The following is a 6,880-nucleotide window of genomic DNA, read 5'->3' on the forward strand; positions in this document are numbered from 1 at the left end:
CGTCTGAAATTGATTTCTAAGACTAAATCGTAAACGAGATAAACACATCTTTAACATAAAAAGTTTGAAAAATGTATTGTAATCACAAATAATATGTTCTATGGCATTACGACTAGTAAAAATTGCATTTTTATGTACGTTGATTCAAGAAAATATGAAGGAAGTCAAATTTCACAATATAAGAAAAATGAAAGACCAGGCAGAACTAATCCAAATTCCAACAAATTTCATTTATTTGAATCAAATTGAAAGACAAAGCCAATACAAAAATAAAGAGTTCATAAAAATGTTAGATTTTTTATACGTTAACTCTAAAAAGTCTACACTCTTCGTTGTAAGTCGGAAGTTGATTTCTGAGACTAAACTTTAAACTAGATAAACTCATCTTTAACATAAAAAGTTTGAAAAATGTATTGTTATCACAATTAATATGTTCTAAGGCACTACGTCTAGTAAAAATTTCATTTCTATGTACGTTGATTCAAGAAAATATGAAGGAAGTCAAATTTCACAATAGAAGAAGGATGAAAGACCAAGAAGAAATAATCCAAATCCTAACAAATTTCATCTATCTTGAATCAAATAGAAAGACAAAGCCAACACAAAAAGAAAGAGTTCATAAAAATGTTGAATGTTATATACGTTAACTCAAAAAAGTCTACACACTTCGTTATACATCTGAAATTGATTTCTGAGACTAAATTGTAAATTAGATAAACTCATCTTTAACAGAAAAAGTTTGAAAAATGTATTGTAATCACAATTTATATGTTCTAAGCCATTACGTCTAGTAAAAATTGCATTTCTATGTACGTTAATTCAAGAAAATATGAAGGAAGTCAAATTTCACAATAGAAGAAGGATGAAAGACCAGCAAGAACTAATCCAAATTGTCACAAATTTCATCTATTTGAATCAAATTGAAAGACAAAGCCAATACAAAAATAAAGAGTTCATAAAAATGTTGAATTTTTTATACGTTAACCAAAAAAAGTCTACACTCTTCGTTATAAGTCGGAAGTTGTTTCTGAGACGAAATTGTAAACTAGATAAACTCATCTTTAACAGAAAGTTTTTTAAAAATGTATTGTAATCACAATTAATATGTTCTAAGTCAGTACGTTGATTCAAGAAAATATGAAGGAAGTCAAATTTCACAATAGAAGAAGAATGAAAGACCAAGAAGAACTAATCCAAATCCTTACAAATTTCATCTATCTTGAATCAAATAGAAATACAAAGGCAACACAAAAAGAAAGAGTTCATAAAAATGTTGAATTTTATGTACGTTAACTCAAAAAAGTCTACACACTTCGTTATACATCTGAAATTGATTTCTGAGACTAAATTGTAAACTAGATAAACTCATATTTAACAGAAAAAATTTGAAAAATGTATTGTAATTACAATTAATATGTTCTAAGGAAATACGTCTAGTAAAAAATGCATTTCTATGTACGTTGATTCAAGAAAATATGCAGAAAGTCAAATTTCACAATAGAAGAAGGATGAAAGACCATGCAAAACTAATCCAAATTCCAACAAATTTTATCTATCTTGAATCAAATAGAAAGACAAAGCCGACACAAAAATAAAGAGTTCATAAAAATATTGAATTTTTTATAAGTGAACTCAAAAAAGTCTACACTCTTTGTTATAAGTCGGAAGTTGATTTCTGAGACTAAATTGTAAACAAGATAAACTCATCTTTAACAGAAAAAGTTTGACAAATGTATTGTAATCACAATTAATATGTTCTAAGCCATTACGTCTAATAAAAATTGCATTTCTGTGTACGTTGATTCAAGAAAATATGAAGGAAGTCAAATTTAACAATATAAGAAGGATGAAAGACCAGCCAGAACTAATCCAAATTCTAACAAATTTCATCTATTTGAATCAAATTGAAAGACAAAGCCAAGACAAAAATAAAGAGTTCATAAAAATGTTGAATTTTTTATACGTTAACTCAAAAAAGTCTACACTCTTCATTATAAGTCGGAAGTCGATTACTGAGACTAAATTGTAAACTAGTTAAACTCATCTTTAACAGAAAAAGTTTGAAAAATGTATTGTAATCACAATTAATATATTCTAAGGCAGTACGTCTAGTAAAAATTGCATTTCTATGTACGTTGATTCAAGAATATATGAAGGAAGTCAAATTTCACTATAGAAGAAGGACAAAGACCAAGCAGAACTAATCCAAATCCTAACAAATTTCATCTATCTTGAATCAAATAGAAAGACAAAGCCAACACAAAAAGAAAGTGTTCATAAAAATGTTGAATTTAATATATGTTAACTAAAAAAGTCTACATACTTCGTTATACGTCTGAAATTGAATTCTGAGACTAAGTTGTAAACTTTATAAACTCATCTTTAACAGAAAAAGTTTGAAAAATGTATTGTAATCACAAATAATATGTTCTAAGGCATTACGTCTAGTAAAATTTGCATTTCTATGTACGTTGATTCAAGAAAATATGAAGGAAGTCAAATTTCACAATTGAAGAAGGATGAAAGCCAGCCAGAACTAATCCAAATTCTAACAAATTTCATCTATTTGAATCAAATTGAAAGACAAAACCAATACAAAAATAAAGAGTTCATAAAAATGTTGAATTTTTTATACGTTAACTCAAAAAAGTCCACACTCTTCGTTATAAGTCGGAAGTTGATTTCAGAGACTAAATTGTAAACTAGATAAACTCATCTTTAACAGAAAGTTTTTGAAAAATGTATTGTAATCACAATTAATAAGTTCTAAGTCAGTACGTTGATTCAAGAAAATATGAAGGAAGTCAAATTTCACAATAGAAGAAGGATGAAAGACAAAGAAGAACTAATCCAAATCCTAACAAATTTCATCTATCTTGAATCAAATAGAAAGACAAAGGCAACACAAAAAGAAAGAGTTCATAAAAATGTTGAATTTTATGTACGTTAACTCAAAAAAGTCTACACACTTCGTTATACATCTGAAATTGATTTTTGAGACTAAATTGTAAACTAGATAAACTCATCTTTAACAGAAAAAGTTTGAAAAATGTATTGTAATCACAAATAATATATTCTTAGGCATTACGTCTAGTAAAAATGTACGTTGATTCAAGAAAATATGAAGGAAGTCAAATTTCACAGTAGAAGAAGGATAAAAGCCCAGGCAGAACTATTCCAAATTCCAACAAATTTCATCTATTTGAATCAAATTGAAAGACAAAGCCAATGCAAAAATAAAGAGTTCATAAAAATGTTAGATTTTTTATACGTTAACTCTAAAAAGTCTACACTCTTCGTTGTAAGTTGGAAGTTGATTTCTGAGACTAAATTTTAAACTAGATAAACTTATCTTTAACATAAAAAGTTTAAAAATGTATTGTTATCACAATTAATATGTTCTAAGGCACTACGTCTGGTAAAAATTGCATTTCTATGTACGTTGATTCAAGAAAATATGAAGGAAGTCAAATTTCACAATAGAAGAAGGATGAAAGACCAAGAAGAAATAATCCAAATCCTAACAAATTTCATCTATCTTGAATCAAATAGAAAGACAAAGCCAACATAAAAAGAAAGTGTTCATAAAAATGTTGAATTTTATATATGTTAACTAAAAAAGTCTACACACTTCGTTATACGTCTGAAATTGATTTCTGAGACTAAATTGTAAACGAGATAAAAACATCTTTAACAGAAAAAGTTTGAAAAATGTATTGTAATCACAAATAATATGTTATATGGCATTACGACTAGTAAAAATTGCATTTTTATGTACGTTGATTCAAGAAAATATGAAGGAAGTCAAATTTCACAATATAAGAAAAATGAAAGACCAGGCAGAACTAATCCAAATTCCAACAAATTTCATCTATTTGAATCAAATTGAAAGACAAAGCCAATGCAAAAATAAAGAGTTCATAAAAATGTTAGATTTTTTATACGTTAACTCTAAAAAGTCTACACTCTTCGTTGTAAGTCGGAAGTTGATTTCTGAGACTAAATTTTAAACTAGATAAACTCATCTTTAACATAAAAAGTTTGAAAAATGTATTGTTATCACAATTAATATGTTCTAAGGCACTACGTCTAGTAAAAATTGCATTTCTATGTACGTTGATTCAAGAAAACATGAAGGAAGTCAAATTTCACAATAGAAGAAGGATGAAAGACCAAGAAGAAATAATCCAAATCCTAACAAATTTCATCTATCTTGAATCAAATAGAAAGACAAAGCCAACATAAAAAGAAAGTGTTCATAAAAATGTTGAATTTTATATATGTTAACTAAAAAAGTCTACACACTTCGTTATACGTCTGAAATTGATTTCTGAGACTAAATTGTAAACGAGATAAACACATCTTTAACAGAAAAAGTTTGAAAAATGTATTGTAATCACAAATAATATGTTATATGGCATTACGACTAGTAAAAATTGCATTTTTATGTACGTTGATTCAAGAAAATATGAAAGAAGTCAAATTTCACAGTAGAAGAAGGATAAAAGCCCAGGCAGAACTATTCCAAATTCCAACAAATTTCATCTATTTGAATCAAATAGAAAGACAAAGCCAAAGTCTACTAAGAGTGGTGAATTGGCAAGAACTAATCACTCTAGTGACGGGAATGATGCGAGTTCTTCTTTTACGCCTGTTGAGGCTGGTACTAAGTCTTTGCAAGACATGGTGGTGAATAATATTGAGGATATCTCAAGCTACAGAGCTGTTGCTGAAAATTCTATTATGGTTTCTCCTAATAAGTTCAATGTTTTGAATGATGAATTGGGTGTGGATAATGATGAAGTTGAACACTTTTCTGGAGGGGGTTCGGATGAGGCAGAAAACACTTCTGGAGGTAGTTCGGATGAAGAGTTGACGCCTGAAAAAGCTTCATCAGGTGTTAAGGGTGTTAAATGGGCGGAAATACCAGTGGATATGCCAAAGAAAAGTAGACAACCAAGCCGGGTTTTGATTACACGTTCTAGTTCTTCTCAACAACGTTTTAATGATTCCAAATCAGATTCGGATTCTGAAGTGAATACTTTGGGAAACCGAGTTAGGAAGGGTGTCTCTCCGGTTTTACAAAGTAGGATTCCTAGCAAGATTCCACAAGCTAATCATAATAAAAAAAAGAGTGTTTCCTGATGAGAGTTCTATATTGGAATATTAATGGGGTGGCGAAGGTGGAAGCGGGTAGTAAGTTGCGTAAATTGGTGCATGAATACAAACCGGTAGTACTTTGTATTGCTGAGCCTAAGATTCGTTGCACTGAGAAGGTAATGAGAAGGTTAAATTTGGCTGGCTATAATAAAAAGGTAATTCATAATTCTACTTCTAGTTCTTTGGGTAATTTGTGGATTCTTTGGGATGATTGTATTGAGGAGCCGGTGGTGATTAATATGTCTAAACAAGCCATTACGGTTAAAACTGAGGGGGTTCTTATCTCTTTTGTTCATGCTAGTTATATTCAAGTTTTTCGTAGGAGGCTTTGGAGTCAACTTGAAGCGGTTGATGTAACTACTCCTTGGTTGGTTATGGGTGATTTCAATTGTGTTCTTCGTCAAGATGAAAAGAAAGGGGGTAGGGAAACTCGTCTCTCTTGTATTAATGAGTTTTCTGATTGGATGGAGGATAATAACTTGTTTGAAGCTGATTCTTTGGGGTATAAGTTTACTTGGACCAATGGTCAGATTGGTGTTGGTAGAATTATTAGTAAGTTGGATCGTGCTATTATTAATGAACCTTGGCTGTCTAAGTTTTCGAATTGGCGGTGTAAAGCTCTTCCGAGGGAAGTTTCTGACCATTCGACTCTTATTGGTTTTCCTTTTTGTGATCCTAGGCCTAGACGTGCTCCTTTTCGTATACAGAAGATGTGGTTTTCTCATCCGGATTTTTTGAAGATGGTGGAGTTATCTTGGATGGCGCCGGTTTATGGTAATCATGGTTTTATTTTTCCTTTCAAATTGAAGCGGTTGAAGGAGGCAATTAAGTTATGGAATCAAATGGTTTTTGGTAATGTCAATGCGAGGCTAAAGCAAGCAACGCTTAAGTTTGAGGTAGCTAGTAGAAATTCAGATGAAGATCCCTTTGATGTTTCAAAACTTAATAATATGAAGGATGCTCTTGTTGAGGTTCAAGATATTCAAAGGCAGCAGCATATAATGTTAAAGCAAAAATCTAGAAATAAGTGGTTGTTGGAGGGTTCTAGTAACACTTCTTTCTTTCACAACTCTATTAAAATTCGTAGAAGTGCTAATACAATCTCGGAGCTTGTTGCTGAAGATGGGAGTACTATTACTGATCCGGTTCATCTTAGTGATCATGTGGTTTCTTACTATCAGGCTAAATTCAATGGTGAGGATGGTCAGGTAAGTGACTCTCTTTTTGATTATGATCATGTTTCTATTTCTGTGGAAGAGCCGCATATGTTGGATGCTATTCCTACTTGTGATGAGATTAAACAGGCGGTTTTTGATTTGGGAGCTGATAGTGCGCCAGGTCCAGATGGTTTCTCGGGGTGTTTTTATAGACATTGTTGGGAGATTATTCAAAAGGATCTGGTTTTAGCGGTTACTTATTGCTGGTCCTCTAAAACCATTCCTAATGGGGTTAATTCTAGTCTTATTCTTTTGCTTGCAAAGGTTAGGGGAGCTGCTAGGTTGAAGAACTTTAGGCCGATTGGTTTAAGTAATTTCTTTTTTAAGATTTTTACTAAAATCTTGGCTACTAGGCTTGGTACGGTGTTGGGAAAATTGGTGTCTGAAGAGCAAGTAGCTTTCATGAAGGGTAGGAATATACATGAGAATATTAGTTTAGCTTCTGAGATGGTGAATTTATTGCACATCAAAAGGAAGGATGGTAATTTGGGTTTGAAGCTTGA

The sequence above is a fragment of the Papaver somniferum genome, chromosome 10, assembly GCF_003573695.1.
Source record: "Papaver somniferum cultivar HN1 chromosome 10, ASM357369v1, whole genome shotgun sequence".
NCBI classification, from domain to species: domain Eukaryota; kingdom Viridiplantae; phylum Streptophyta; class Magnoliopsida; order Ranunculales; family Papaveraceae; genus Papaver; species Papaver somniferum.